General features: G+C 44.9%; 1 long non-coding RNA gene across 1 annotated transcript in view; it reads right to left on the reverse strand.

The window, feature by feature from the left end:
* Positions 1–5,262: 5,262 nt before the first annotated feature.
* The window catches only part of LOC146810344 (uncharacterized), a 209,858-nt gene continuing 198,660 nt past the window's right edge, over positions 5,263–16,460 (reverse strand). The window contains exon 3 of the long non-coding RNA XR_014965675.1: positions 5,263–5,430. This is a non-coding gene — a long non-coding RNA (uncharacterized LOC146810344). The remainder of the gene's footprint in view (positions 5,431–16,460) is intronic.

Below are 16,460 nucleotides of genomic sequence, written 5' to 3' on the forward strand. Positions count from 1 at the left end.
CTGGCATGAAGTATGTGGTGTAATGTAGGCCTAGTGTGAAGGTAGTGAAGTTGGGTCAGCCTCATCCTGGAAGAAGGTACAATGCTGCAGAGATCCAGTCAGGCATCACACTAGTCCACGTCATCCAGAGGGCCCACCCATTCCTAGGCCCGCACATTCCTCTCACCTCTGTTTAAGTGCTGGAAACACATTCAGCACATGGAGTACCAGTGTACGATATATACAAGATAGTGCCATTTTACCAAGGTGGCCCATAAGAAGCTTGGCTTCAAGAGGTTGAACACAGGTATGTCAGTGGAGTAACGTTGGTGGCATGAGAGGCTATGGCAGAGCTGCAAATATTTGGTAGAATTCTATATGAGTTAAGGAGAACTATTGTTGAAAGGAACAGAGATGTCCATTCTGCCAAACATCGCCTAAAAGGGTGAGGCAATATTTATCCCAATTTTGAAAGCCCTCAAAGCGAGTAATGTTGTAGCCATTTCCCCTCCCACAGTGCAGTGAGTTGTGTAAGTGTTTTGTCCCACCCTGTAAATCTTAAGGCAGCCCTCCACACCCTAATAACCACTATGATCATTTCTGGGAGGTGGCGGGGAATTGGATTCCCATAGAGCAGTCCCATGATGGCGTCCAGCCTCCGGCGTGAGATGCCGGGTCGCCCCACACTCTCGTCAACCAGTTATTAATCACAATCAGCTGGGATGCCCAGTAGTATAATTTAATGTTTGCCATGCCTCGGCCCACATCGTAGACTGACTGCCTGTATTTTGAAGTAGCTATATGGGGTGGTCGGTTAGCTCATTTGAAGTTGCTTATCAAGGCGTTCAGTTTCAGGAACCACTGATTCGGAATATGGAGTGGGAAGTATTGGAGAGTATACACAAACCTGGGGAGGACCATCATCTCAAACAAAGAAATACTCTCCAGCACATTGAGAGGGAAAAAGTCCCATCTCTGAAAATCATGTTTTATTTTAACAAACAAGGGGGTGAAGTAGAGGCTCCACGTAAGATCTGGGTCTTTAGCAATATGAAATCCCAGATACTGAATACAGATTTTGCTGATTGGGATGAATGATTGCCAAGTAATAGTACTCCACCCTAAATAGGAACCAATAGTGACTTGGTCCCGTTTCCTTTGAGGCCGTATGCTGATTCATACATAGACAGTAATTCCAGGGTGCGAGGTCCTAAAAGATGTGGGTCAGCAAGAAAGAGTAGGACATCACCAGTATAGAGGACTATCCTGTCCTCCTCTCCTCCCAATGATACTACCGTCAACCCCGGATTTGGGGGAACAACCTTTACAACGCAACTTTTACAACGCACTACCATTACAACGCATTTTTTACAACGCATAATCCATTACAACGCATGACATTACAACGCATGACACTACAACGCATTTTTAAAAACTACCTTTACAACGCATTCCATTACAACGCATACTACCATTACAACGCATACCATTACAACGCATAATATTACACTATACTATCCAACACTTACCCTACTGATGCACCCCCTGGAGTTAGAATAGTAATTTTTACCCCTATACTATCCAACACTTACCCTACTGATGCACCCCCTGGAGTTAGAATAGTAATTTTTACCCCTATACTATCCAACACTTACCCTACTGATGCACCCCCTGGAGTTAGAATAGTAATTTTTACCCCTATACTATCCAACACTTACCCTACTGATGCACCCCCTGGAGTTAGAATAGTAATTTTTACCCCTATACTATCCAACACTTACCCTACTGATGCACCCCCTGGAGTTAGAATAGTAATTTTTACCCCTATACTATCCAACACTTACCCTACTGATGCACCCCCTGGAGTTAGAATAGTAATTTTTACCCCTATACCATCCAACACTTACCCTACTGTTGCACCCCCTGGAGTTAGAATAGTAATTTTTACCCCTATACTATCCAACACTTACCCTACTGTTGCACCCCCTGGAGTTAGAATAGTAATTTTTACCCCTACACTATCCAACACTTACCCTACTGTTGCACCCCCTGGAGTTAGAATAGTAATTTTTACCCCTACACTATCCAACACTTACCCTACTGATGCACCCCCTGGAGTTAGAATAGTAATTTTTACCCCTATACTATCCAACACTTACCCTACTGATGCACCCCCTGGAGTTAGAATAGTAATTTTTACCCCTATACTATCCAACACTTACCCTACTGTTGCACCCCCTGGAGTTAGAATAGTAATTTTTACCCCTATACTATCCAACACTTACCCTACTGTTGCACCCCCTGGAGTTAGAATAGTAATTTTTACCCCTATACTATCCAACACTTACCCTACTGATGCACCCCCTGGAGTTAGAATAGTAATTTTTACCCCTACACTATCCAACACTTACCCTACTGTTGCACCCCCTGGAGTTAGAATAGTAATTTTTACCCCTACACTATCCAACACTTACCCTACTGTTGCACCCCCTGGAGTTAGAATAGTAATTTTTACCCCTATACTATCCAACACTTACCCTACTGTTGCACCCCCTGGAGTTAGAATAGTAATTTTTACCCCTATACTATCTAATACTTACCTTAAATGTAATTTAATATTATGCGTTGTAATGGTATGCGTTGTAAAGGTAGTATGCGTTGTAATGGTAATGCGTTGTAAAGGTATTTTTTAAAAATGCGTTGTAGTGTCATGCGTTGTAATGTCATGCGTTGTAATGGATTATGCGTTGTAAAAAATGCGTTGTAAGTGCATGCGTTGTAAAAGTGTGCGTTGTAACGTCATACATCCCCGGATTTGGGGGTCACAATGGATGAACTGTGCCCGGGGCTTAATGGCGAGGGCAAAAAGAAGTGGGGAGAGAGTGCAACCCTGCGTGGTCCCCCTATGAACCGGGAATGGCTCCAACTGTATTCCATTCACCTGGGCCATCAGGGAATTGTACAATAGTCACACATATGCCCGAAATGTGGGGCCAAAGCCCATTTGCTCCAAGACTTCAAACAGATAGGGTCAACTGAACAAGTCAATGCCTTCTCAAAGTCCATTAAAAGGAGGGCACTCAGATCTGCGAGGGTCATGGCATGGTCCAGGGCCACCTGAACTCTACGTATGCAGTGCCTGGTACTATGGGTAAATCTAGAATGGAAGGGTCCGTTGGTGGCGGGTGGGGAATACTTTAGCATATACCTTGAGTGCCACATTAATCAGGGAGATCGGCATGTAGAAAGTGCGCCACTCAGGCAGTTGCCCAACCTTTAGAAGAACCACTATTGTGGCCACGTCAAGCTCTGTGGGGAACTGAACGCTGCCATAGGTATCTCAAAACATATCTAGGAGATAAGAGCTACGAAGGTCGCAAATGTTTAGGTAGAACTCCAGAGGGAACCCATGTGGGCCAGGGATTTTCGCCGATTCCATATCAACGACCGCTTCTGTGATTTCCTCAAGTGTCATGGGCCCATCTAAGTCTTTGCAGAGAGACGCAAAAAGTCTCTACGTTGGGATATCCTTGAGAATCAAGTGGTCCTGCTCAACCTGAGGGTGGGAACGATAAGCATAGAGGTGTTGGAAATAATTAGCCAGTGCCGATGCAACCTCGTAGGAGATGCTTTCATGAATGCTCGGCAGTTCACCTATTTTGTGAACAATGATAGAGGTAATTTCTTTAGTGGACAACCAATACAGCAGTTTGCCGCTCTTGTCACTGCACCACTCATATTCTCACTGCATGGACACAACCAGCATTGGCGAGCCTCATCAGGCGATATTTGTCTCAATGAGGCTTAAAGGATGAGCAATATTCAATATAAGGTCGGATTTGCTTCCCACATTCAGAATATGAGTCTCTAGTGAGGTAATGTTTTCAAGTCTAGCTTTCTCTTTATGCCTAAGGAAGCTTTGTGCTATTCTCCTGATGGTGGCTTTCCCTGCCCCCCACAACGTCACTGGGGAAGTGACTATTCCCTTATTAATGGCAAAATAAGCTTGGAGTTCAGATTGTATGTAGTCGGAGCCCTGAGGGTCAACCAGGTGTCAGGCATAAGCCGTCAAATGGGATGGAGTATGTTACTCAATCGTCTGAAAGAGTCAGTGATGGAAGAATGGTCAGATTTCCTTGGGGAAGGATTGTATTGTCTGCTAATTGTAAGATATCGGTTGCAGGGAGGAGGAGTAAGTCTATATGGGAGAGTATCTTGTGTGAGGCCGAGATGTGAGTAAATTCTCAATCTGTATGAGGCCAGACTCTCCGGGCATCACTATTTTGTCCAGCCAGGCCGAGAGCTGTTTGGCTCGACATAATCGGTGTACCATAGTGGGGTCAGGAGAGTCATTAAAGTCTCTCCCTATGATGATACTCTCATAAGGGAATGCAGGGATCACAATATTTTTTTGTGCCCAGGGCTTGAGCAAGAAGATGGGGAGGCACGTAAGCACTAAAAATTTTGTAATGCTTCCCCTCCAAGAGACCCTCCACCCATACAAAGCGGCCTTGAGTGTCTGAAATTGTGGAGGTTACCACCAAAGGGAAGGTCCTATGCCTTTTGGAAGAGTAGTGCGACCCAGAGTGCCCCTTCTGAACCCTGCACAGTCATAGCTGTATCGCTTCAGGAACGGGCAGTGGGTCCCCAGCAAGTGTGTCTCTTGCAGCATCAGTATGGTCAGCATGAAAAGCTTAGCATATCAGAGGACAGCAGTTCTCTTAATGTGATCTAGAAGGCTGTTAACATTCCAGAACAAAAGTGTGAAATGACGCATCCAGATTGGGGGTGGCCATGGGGTAGACAGGTAGTGAACAAGTGTGAACAGACTCCAAAGTGCAGGCGGGACTAGACTCCAGGTGTGTGCATCAAACACTATATTAGGATACAACAGTGTATGTCAGATTACATGTAGGTACTTAAGAACAGAAACGTATATAGAATAGGTACTTGAAAAACAGTTGCCTACTTCCCCCTTCCATATACTTCTCTCTTTGAAGCTCTGTCCCCCTAGAAACATCTTTGAACACAAACCATCAACTCCATGTTTGGTAAATCGTATACCCGGGGCCTCCTGCTATGCAGGATAAGCAGAAGAAATCAGTGGTAATAATTACATGCCTGTTCCTACATGCCAAATACATGCATTCATTAGCCAAGTTCTAATTTAAGGGTATCTCAAATCCGTAAGCCATCCACATCTGCGGCATCTTCAGGGAATTCAAGTCCCGGGTCTTGCGGGGCTCTGTGTCTTCCACCGCTTAGGGAGAGGGTTCTGTCAGAGTCTAAAGATCTGAACGGGCTGTGGTCACCTTGTTTTTCTCTTCATGCTCATGTTCTCTACGATGTTTGGCTGCCAGTTACTAGCCAGGGTGGCCCGCAGGATGACAGGACTGGGACAGCTTGCTCCGGAGAACTGGCCTTTCGGTAGGTAGCCCATTCCCATGTATCCTAGGGGGTGTCAAAGAAGAGGGTTATCAAGTCATGAATTACTGTGAGTTTTGAGGCAATATTACCATATACTGCACATTCTTGGTTTGAACCTTTTGTTTGACCTCATTGTATTATTTCCTCCGTTGTTCAGCTCTGGAATAGTTCACCATATGCCACTTTTACGGGCAGATCAATATCTTGGTCACAATCCTATATCAAAGGGAGTGGTCAAATTTGTGATGTTTACAAACAATTGCAATTAGTATATAGAAAAATTGCCCGGCCTCATCTGTTGTTGTTTGTTGAAGTGACACCTCCACACGACTTTATTGGAAGCACACAAGACGTAGTGTTATTCTCCCTTCCCCAGCCACAGGATAACTGCCTCCGGTTGAATCCGAAACAACAAGGTTCCACATAAACATCACAGCATGACATAGTGAACATTACCATGACATTGTAAACATTCCCAATGCTCAAAGCCCTTGACTACCACACCCCCCTCCTTTCTACTCAAAAGCAGAAAAAGCACAAAGAACAGGAAAAGGTAAGAAACAGGCAAAGAAAGAAAGGTAACATAACAAACTTCAAAACGTAGAGCAACTCCCTCCATATATGAAAGCATGTGCAAGGGAAAACAAAAAGGCTTGCACGATGTGTGAATAACCTTCACACACTGTTAGTACACAATGCGTGAACACAGTTTACACATAATCCACCAAATAACGAGGAGGTCAATGAAGCCTAGTTGAGCGAACTCCTCTAGCCCCATCGTGAGGAAAGTAGCTGTTGGGACGGAGAATACGGGCATCACCTCCCCTCACACCACACGCTTACTCCCCGCCCCTTCCCTATCGCTGATCAACTCTTCATCACTCATCAACATGAAACCATTTAGACCCACACATGACATGACACAGTCAGACCTCATCACATTACTGTCAACGCCCCCCCCCCCCCTTTCTGGTACAACGCAAGTTGCCCCCTGCACACACACTTTTACTGCTGTCAATTACATCCTCTACACCATTCTTTTTATGGCAAGAAATAGGTATTCATGCCAGAGTCAACTTAGTGTAATGCTTTCTTGTGCGCATTTTCTCAAAAGGAGAAACACCGGTTATACAATGTGGTGCGATGAGCCCACACCATATCATACACCATTACCTTGACATCTTTCCCACTTTGAATAGCCATGGATATGATACCTCTTCACTAATCTGTTGGCCCGCTCCATCATTCCATTGGCCTGGGGATTGTGCAGTACGATAGTGAGTAATGCCACACCTTTTCAGAAAGGATTTGATTTCATGTGAAATCAGTTGTATTCCGTTATCAGTGATGAGGACATAAGGCAATCCTTCCTCCAAAAAAACACCCTTCAAAGTCTCCTCTGTCTATCTGGTGGTCACATCAGGCCAAAATTTGACAACCATCTACTTGGAAAGCACATCCCTTAAAACCATGGTATTCTTCATTCGACCTTCCAGCATTTGATTTGGCCCAATAAAATCCAAGCACACCGTACCCAATGGGGTACCATGGTCCTCAATGTGTCCTCGTTCTGCATGAGCACCTGTTTCCAGCCTTTTTTCACACTCCCTACACATCTCATAATTCACAACCCACAAAGTGATCTGATCTCCCCTACTCGCCCACCAACAATTCTACCATACCCCTTTTTGTCATGGTTTGCCCTAAGTGGACCTCCTTTACTTAACTCTCAGATGACACAAATTTGTCATTCCTCATAATAACTTATTTGTCAGTCACAGTCAATTCCTCCAGAATCTTCACAAATGATCTTGCCGAAGGAGCCACCGTGCTCTCCCTGCACCCACCATACACTACCATTTGTTCTACTTTCTTAAAGACAAGGCTCCGATCCATGCACTTACACCACTCATCTGCCGAGAACGAGCTGCCAACGTACTCTTCTAAATCACACAAAGATGCCACAGCACCTTCCTGTTCCCATGGCAAAATACCTCACCTATTCCCCTCTGAACACTCCAAAGACATGCGTGAAAGGCAGTCAGCCTGTGCATTTTTCCAACCAAGTATGTGGACAACCAGTTACCCATACTACTAAAGTCTGGAAACCAGTCTAGCCAGCCTAGTAAACCCCTTACCTGTTCAACCAGGGCTCAAGACTTTGACCAAGGGTTTATGGTCTGTGCGAATGCAAAAACTCGGACCTCATATAAAGGTCATAAAATGTTCAACAGACCAGGCTGCTGCTAGGGCTTCACACTCTAGGACAGAATCGCTGCTCTCACATTCTGTCAATGAGCGTGAGGCGAATGCTACAGTTTTCTCACTGCCAGCATGTACCTGAGATAGGACTTCTCCCAGACCACACACACTGGCATCAACTGTAAAAAAACGTTTTGAGTTGAGTGTCCAATAGTGCCAGAATACCTGCCTCACAAACGTCCTTCCTCAACAAATCAAGCAACCTCTGCTGAATGTCACCACATTCAAACGTACACCCCTTCTGCAACAACATCCTTAGTCCTTTGGTTTTGCCTGCAAAATTGTTAACAAATTTTGCATAATACTCGATCAAACCCATGAATGACCATAACTGATCTTTATCTCAAGAAACAGGTGCTGACCTAATAGCCTCCAACAAGTCAATTTTAGGTCGCTCACCCTGCCATGGTATTGTGTGACCAAGATATTGGATTTTCTCCACCAGGAACCTACAATTGTCCTCCCTTAAGGTGAGAACCGCCTCTCTCAGTCTACACAACATAGACCTCAAGATGTTGTTATGTTCCTGAATGGACCCTTCAGAAATCAGAATGTCATCCTGAAAAAAGTTTACATTCTCCAGCCCCCGGAACACCTCAGACATGATCCACTGGAAAACACTTGCAGCTGACATTTTCCAGCCCTCTGAACATCTCAGACATGATCCACATACTAAAGAAATAATATAATAAAGAACAGATGCACACCCGATGTGTGAGCACCAAAATTAAATACATACGTTTGAAATCAGACTCGTAGTATTCCTGTTTTGGCAACGCTGTGCCTCATGGACTGCCTGGGTACGAGTAGGTGTCATTGACAGAGGAGTGCTGAGCCAAGGTTACTACAAGCCTCTCCACCCTGGCAGTTATTATAATATTTCTTTAGTATAGGATTGTTTTTCTCACTGAGTGGTACGCATGGGGCTGGTCCCCATGTGGTCCTGAAGAAGAGGTTTAGGGGACACTTCGAAACATGTCGACCAAATACTAGGGATAGTATACACATAACAGTTACACTTCCTCCCACTATTAACTCCTTTTTATCCATACCAACTAGGAGCAGGAATAAATTAATCGCTCACTAGCTAGGTATTTTTAGCACCACCATCACCACTCCCCAAACACTGCACTACTCATTTTTTCACAAAAAGTGCTCCTACGTAGTTTCGCAAGTTGCAGCACGCCCCAGACAGTAGCTGTCTGGGATGGCCCCAAAGATGAAGCATGTCACCTAGGGGCAACCCTTGGTGAGTGAGGGGACTCAAGAAGAGAATTTTCTCTTCTTAGATTCGGGGCATTGTTTCGCACATTTAGCAGAAGCCCTTCCCTTTGGTTAGGTTCTCTGATCTGTCATTTACAGATGTGTTAATAACTAGATCAATTACAATATGCAATTCAAATTGATGCCCCATCCCAAAATAGGTGGTCCACCTACAGCCACGTAGATTTTTCACATGATCTGCTGTGATTTAAATTCAATGAGAGATTAAAAATATCCCAGAACATCTATTCTCTGTCTGTCTTTAATCAAGAGAGGAACTTGCAGCATTTCTCTCTTCCACATTTTCTTTAGTAAGATCATGTATAATGAGCCGAATTCCTCCATCAGTTCCACTCATTTGCCTTGAATACCAAATGATGCTTTGGTCGAACTTTTCTGTCACCTACTTCACTTCTAGGTAGGACCATCAATGCACAATCCATGTTATCATCTTCCAAGATGAAGTCTTGAGCAACAGCCACATGAGTTTTGACAGATTCTTTGCACACACAGACATACTGGTCTATGCTCTCACTTCTTCTGCACTCCCTGTTTGGAGCAAAACACCACTTGGAATCACTGGCATTGAACGTGCTACCACACCTGGAGCAATACTTGGCTTTAGCCCCCTTCTGTGCTTGCTGGTTGTTCCTTTAGTTGCCTCCTCTTTTTTACCTACAGCTGTGACTTCGCCTTCCACCATCCATTTCTTGTCTATCTCCTTCATGCACCACTCCAACTCTTCTCCTTCCTTGGCAATAGAGAAGGCATCCTTCAAGAATGGATTATTAGCTGCCCAGAGGCGCTCTTGCATTTCTTTAATGCTGCACTAGACAAATAGTTGGTCCCTGATCATCTAATCCACCATTTGACTGAACTTAGACTTTATTGACAGTTTACGTGAGCCTGAGACAAAGTCATCAAATATTTTGCTTGTTTTTTGTGGTCTTGTATGCAACTTAGACTTCGACATTACAACGTTCTCCCATTTGGTGAATCATTTCTCCAAACACAACCTGGCCTCCTTAAAAACATCATTGACAGGTTGATTGTCACTGCCTAACATTTGGGGTAAGTATTTAAAAATGTGATGAGCCTCCTTTCCAATGGTAACTAATAGCAAATCTTTCTTGCTCTCAAGACTACATTCCACCTCATCTGGAGCTACAATGTAATTGTCAAAAATATCAATCCACTCCTTCCACTGAATGGATGGTTGACCTTCTTGTGCTAAAACTTGGGTGGAATCACAATGGATGAAGCTGCCATGGTAAAATGCAAAAGGAGCTGGTGTAGAGTTCAATTGCCAAGGTGTTTTCCTCTAAAGAAAAGCCAAAAGAATAAGCACTGAGAAGGAAAAGCTGAATAAGAGCCTTTCCTCTAACATGTCAAATGGGCAGTACCACTTCTTACTTCCCAGTAAACAAGGCGCCCTTTGTAGGTGTACAGCATACACCTTTCCAGTGGTGCTGGCCCTGCCCTGCCCTCAGCATGCGGCCACACAAAGCAGAACCAGGCTAAGGGAGGATGTGGTCTCACAGCTAGACTGCCGACCTTGGGGCTGAGAAACCAAGGTTCTAGCCTCGAACCCCTCCCACATCCTGTGAATCTGGGCAAATCACTTAATCTCCCTGTGCCTACCCAAAAAACTGAATGTGTTGTGTGTAAAGTAACTGGTGCTCATGTTAAGCGCTGCAGTATCTTCGGGTCGAGTTCGCACTATACAAATCTGCAACAACAAAAAAACATCAGACACACATGCATACTTTTCTGCTAGGCAGACTTAAGTGCGTGAGGAAGCAGGCCCTTCAAACGATGAGAGGCTTCAGCCTGTGCTGGGTTTCACAGGGACAGACTTGCACACACTGCCTTTGCCTGCTTTACCAGGGTGACAAGGATGTTCAACCAGTCACCAGCAGCAACATTTGTGTTTGTGCGCCATGCACGGAAGTGCTGCTCGTGGCCCGACAATACGCACATGGTTCATGCTACTGTCTGGTCTCGCTGTCACGTCTTGTGACTGGTGATCATCACCAAAATGCTGAAGTGACACCCCCACACAAGGTGTTGAAAACCTTTATTGGAAGGCGTAGCATGATTCTCCCTTTGCCAGCTACAGGATAACAGAGTCCAGTCGAATCCCACAACAACAAGGTTCCATATGAACATCACAGCATGACATGTGAACATTCCCATGACATAGTAAACATTCCCAATGCTCAAAGCCCTTCGAATACTACACTGTTCTAAAAATTAGGTCGAGGTTCTGAAAAGTTAGGGGAGCACTCCAATAAATGTTTATTCATTGAGACTATAGCAAACAAGATAACCACATTACCTCTACAATGTTTGACACAATGTACCCATTGTAAAGACTTAATAGAGTACAACGGATAGTTAAGCTTGTTGTTGAGTTGTTCTGCTTCGTTGCACAAAGAAAAAAATGAATGAGGAAGAACCCAGGTTATTCTCAGCAGTCAGTGGCAGCCTGCCAAGAGATGGACATATTTATACCAACAAGACTTGCTCCTTCCCAGTTGCGACCTGCGCAGGTTAAGGCGATGACGCCCATGCCTTCCTTCGCATGCCAAGAAGCTGATGCTAGTTGAAGAATGGTGAGATGGCAGGGGCAGAGGCCTTGTCGTGGGCACAGGGATGGAAGCAACAGTGAATCAGAATGTGGAGCAGAATGAATCTGGGGTGTGCACCGTTGATTTATATTAGATCTGGAACAGGAAGTACCTGTAATGGCAGCAGCCGACAGAAAGAGCTTCATACTGGGCTAGGCTGGTTTCAAAAGGGCCTATTCAAGTTCAGTGAGCTGTGTCGCAGACAGCAGGGAAAGAGGTGAGCAAAGTGAAAAGTACATACACAAAGGGGTAAACAGCGTACAACAAAAAGAAATTTAAAAAAGCAAAAAATATATATTTTTGACCAAGAGACAGTTTTGACCTAATATTGAATGGGTAAAATCATTCGGGGAACCCCTATTTGAATCCTTCATACTTAGGATATTGGCACAGATATATCACTGGGGAGCACACACATTACCACGCTCTGAGATGACTTGACTGGCTCTCCCCTCATGCATAGATCTCCTTCCAGCTCCTTACTACCCGCCACATAGCAGGGGGACATATAGTGCCTCAATACATCACAGAGTGATTCCCTCTCCAGCAGAGGAGCTTGAGTAGAAGTGGGGCACTCTCTGATTGACAGGATCCTTGTCATTATCTTCTAACATGAAACTGTTAGTTATTGTATAATCCTCTGGAGACTGTATTTAGAGTAGAAGTCTTGATTTAGAATTCTCATTGATAAAACCATCTCATGATTCCAGTCGACATTTGTTTCGCTGGTGGCTCACTGTGCTCTTGAGCTTCCTGAAGGCAGTAAAATCACATATTTCTGCTCCTCAGTCATCACTCATCAGAGTTCTCGAAGACAATGTCATTACCAAGTCCGTTCTCCGGAAATAGTTACAGCCTTGGTTTTCTCCTCATTGGCCAACAACAATAAAAAAGTGTCATATTTCATTGTGTGAAAATAACATAAGGAGACATTTTCTATTACAATTTGATAAAACATTTTTCATATCAGTGGTAGTGACGACCAGAGACATAGGTAGATACATAAGGCAAGCAAAGAAATCGAATGATGCTGTGACAGATATATAAACATCCATAGATAAAAAGAAAGAGCTATCCACAAACACTGAGGGGCAAATTTACAAGCCCCTTTGCGTCGCTCTTGCCCCACGCAACATGGTGCAAGAGTGACACAACTTCAAAAAGAGATTTATGAAGCCAAGCGAGGCCACCTTGGGTGGCCGTGATTGACTTCATAAATCTGGAGTAAAGCAATGCAGCGTAAATTGCTGTGTTGCCTTACTCTGCACCAGGGAGGAGTTTCCATGGGTGTTGAGTGGGTGTTGCCATGATATATATTAATGGATTTTGTTGCATTCCCAGATTTACCAGAAGCAGTAGACCTGGTAATGCGCCAAAACCTGTGCCTCCCCAAGTGAGCAGTTGTAATGAGAAATATCTTTATTTCTCCTTGTTACTTCCTCTTTCTGTGTGCTCCATTCTGCAGCACACATAGAAAGAGGAACATGCCTTATGGGAATTATTTTTGTATAGGAAGGTGTCCCTTCCTGCACAAAAACAATCCTCCTCTCAAAGCAGGCACCCTTCCACCATGGTGCAAACTTGTCTGCGCCAACCCTAGGCAGCTGAAAGGGCATAAGTGCAGGGGAAAAGGTAGGAATGCGCCATATTGCCTTAAATATGCCACATTCCTCCTTTTTACCACGCCGAGGTAAAGTGGTGTGCTGCACTGCCTGATTTTGCTATAAATATGTTCCTGAGTGTAAATAGGATGTTAGGGAGACAGATGCAGATAGTTAGGGATGCTCAATAAATCGAGTAACATGTGGACATACAGATAAAGAGCGTCATATAAATAGGTGAAGTGAGTAAAGCCACTCTACCATACTTATGGTCACTTCACCCTATTTGGGGTGGGAGAGGAGTGACAGTGACTGTTGACATATTTGCCTCCATGGGACTGCAGTGTGAGGCAAGGTAATTCCGGTCAGGGAAATCAGTTTTGATCTTCAAGTATTCCCAGCAGGCGCACACACCATGGTGGTGGCACAGCAAGCTTACAGCCTTCAGAGTCAGTACTGCAGCAGCAGTTTCTCAGAAACCTAAATCTGGCAGGTGGGGCTAAGCCAGGGGAATGGAGGTCAAAGTCTTAAAGACAGTCATGGGGGAAAGATATAGTTAGTCAGGAAGTTAAACAAGCATACCAATATAGAAATAGAGAGAATGGCAAGTAGGGGATAGATTGATGGATGGCTGGGTGGGTGGGTGGAAAGATGGCTATAAGGATGGATTGATGAATGGATGAACAGATCGACTGGCGGAGGGATGGACAGAAGGACAAACAGTTGGGTAGGATTGGATGGATGGATGGATGCATGCATGGATGGACGAATGGACGGATGGATGGATGGATGCATCCATGCATGCATGGATGGACGAATGGACCGACAGATGGATGGATGGAAGGACAAGCAGGTGTGTGAACGGACGGATGGATGAATTAATCGATCAATGGATCAATTGATTGGATGGTAAGAATACGTGGACTAACCCTGTTTGGATGGTAGCAAACAAAACCACAAAATGTTGTCCTTCACTCATCATCAGAGATAGGAGGCATGGGTGGGGGGAGATTCATGGGCCATCTCTCTCTTTGAAATTGGGAGCTATCATCAGCTGACCTTATGAAGGGAAAACTTGTTACACCACAGCTGTGAGGAGGCAAGCCTTTCACGACCACCATGTCCACAGGCAGCTCTCAATGGCAGCATTATGCTCATGATGGCCTTGTCAGGAACGGCTATCAACGGCTCCCTTCTCCGTGCCCAGCTGTGGTATCTATTTCACTCTGCCCGTGGCTCTCCCGAAGACAGCCTTGCAAATGTGGGGAGTAGGAGGGAGCTTGGGCACATATGCAAATTAGATGCTATTTAGTAGCCCATTGTGCTGTGATCAGAAACAGTCTTACTGGTTCTTCGACTGCAGACCCATTAAATCCAGTCAGCTAATAAAGTTTCTAAAATACAATAAATAGGCAAACATAGGGAATTCATTAGCTCTCGTGGAAGAAAGACCTGCAACAAATCACTTTAACAGCATTGAAAGAGAAATTAACAGCATCTTCCAAAATGACCCGTACTTGTTCCTACTCTTTTGTAATTGACAAGGATAGGTTCCGGAAAGACGAGGATTCAGTAAAATTGATTTAGCTGTTGGTCCTTTCATGAGCATTTCCTTCAAAGGTGAACTCTTGGGTCCCAGAAAGCTACTGAATGCTTTCAAGTTGGGTTTTACTCAATCTCCTGGACCTGACTAGTTGTCTAGTGATACTGTTCTACTTGGATCTGGCACACACAAGCTCCAGGTGTTAGCATGTTTCTTCCTCTGAAAGGACCACAGAAATGATTCTATCCAAATAATGATTCAATTAATTGCTAGCCTTTTTACAGAACAAAGGTGTCCACTATAAAGCAACTGGAGTGCTATAGTGAGCCGATGCAGGCTTGCGATGGTTTCCCATGTCATGTTGGATTGCAAAGAAGGCATCGCCCTCTATAAAACACCATTTGTTTTGAGTGAAGCATCAAGAATTCACGATAAAACCATACAAACTTCCTCTTCCCACTCTAGGCACATCCAATCACAAGTCAAGAGCTACTCACAGTGCCGAGATGCCTGATAAGTTAGCTAAACACCTAATACACACTGCATTATCAGAAGCCGCTTACCATAAACATTGCAAGATAGAGACCTATGCAGTTTCTAAAAATAAAAGTGGGGAATACCACACCGATAAAAACCAATAGGACCAAGTTATGCCATGGGTGAGCAATGTTAACCCCTTCCCCACTCATGACGGAACCGCTCCGTCATGAGCCACGGTCGCCGTGTGCTCATGACGGAGTGGTTCCGTCATGCTGCGGCCGTTGGCGGCCGCGCCGCCCACGCGGCGCTAATTCCCCGCCTGTGCGGGCGATTAGCGCAGTGGGCGGAGTCATGACGGAACCACTCCGTCATGAGCACAGCTCAACCGCGGCTCATGACGGAGCGGTTCCGTCATGAGCACCGCGCCACCGCGCTGCCCCCAAACACCCCCCAGCGCTGCGGCGGAATTCCCGCCGCAGCGAAAGGGTTAAGTCATGGCAAAATGTTGTTGCATGATAGTTCAGCACCATGAACAGCAAATTCTCTGTCTTTGGTGCTGACGTCTCTCCCCAGTGTTCTTCTACTGGGTGAATCCTCAATAACACGTGGTCTTGGTTGGCAAGCACATTAGGCCTCACTATTGTAGTTTTCATGGTCTCTCTTGGTTTTTATGAATAACAGCAGGTCTCTCCTGTGGAAACAAAGCGAGTGGTGGTAATGTAGCAAATCCCTTCTTGTGCCAATCTTCACTACATACTGAAGTAAGTGTGTCACCTCTGCATCTTGTATGCATGAGCACATTTGTTTGCACCCTTGTGTACATGCATGCATGTGTGTGTGTGTGCCCCCCACTCATTGTTCATGTTGGAGAGCACGTTCTGTTGTGGAATGTGGAGTTCTCAGATGGGCTGCTTGGGGCAGATGGGGTTATAAGTAGCGTGGTTATTCTGCTTCTAAGGTAGTCCCCTGTGTCTCTTATATACCTATAGCCTGAGCCTAATAAAGAAGAGCTCCTGTTTCGAACTATATATTGCCTTGCATGATTTACTTACAAGAATTGTTACACAGGAGTTTACACTAACAACAAGCAAGCATCCCTGCGTGCACGGAAGATATCCACAGACACCGCTCTCCTGGTTTTCTAGTGAAGCAGTCTCTAAGTTGATTTGTCAGGCCATGAGTCTCCAGAAGAGGGTATGGAAGGTCTGTGGAAGGTGTGCATGCTATTTTCCTTTCTTGGTTTGCTGATGGTCTGGCCTTTTTCAAACTACTGAC

This window comes from Triturus cristatus, chromosome 7 (assembly GCF_964204655.1).
Source record: "Triturus cristatus chromosome 7, aTriCri1.1, whole genome shotgun sequence".
NCBI lineage: Eukaryota > Metazoa > Chordata > Amphibia > Caudata > Salamandridae > Triturus > Triturus cristatus.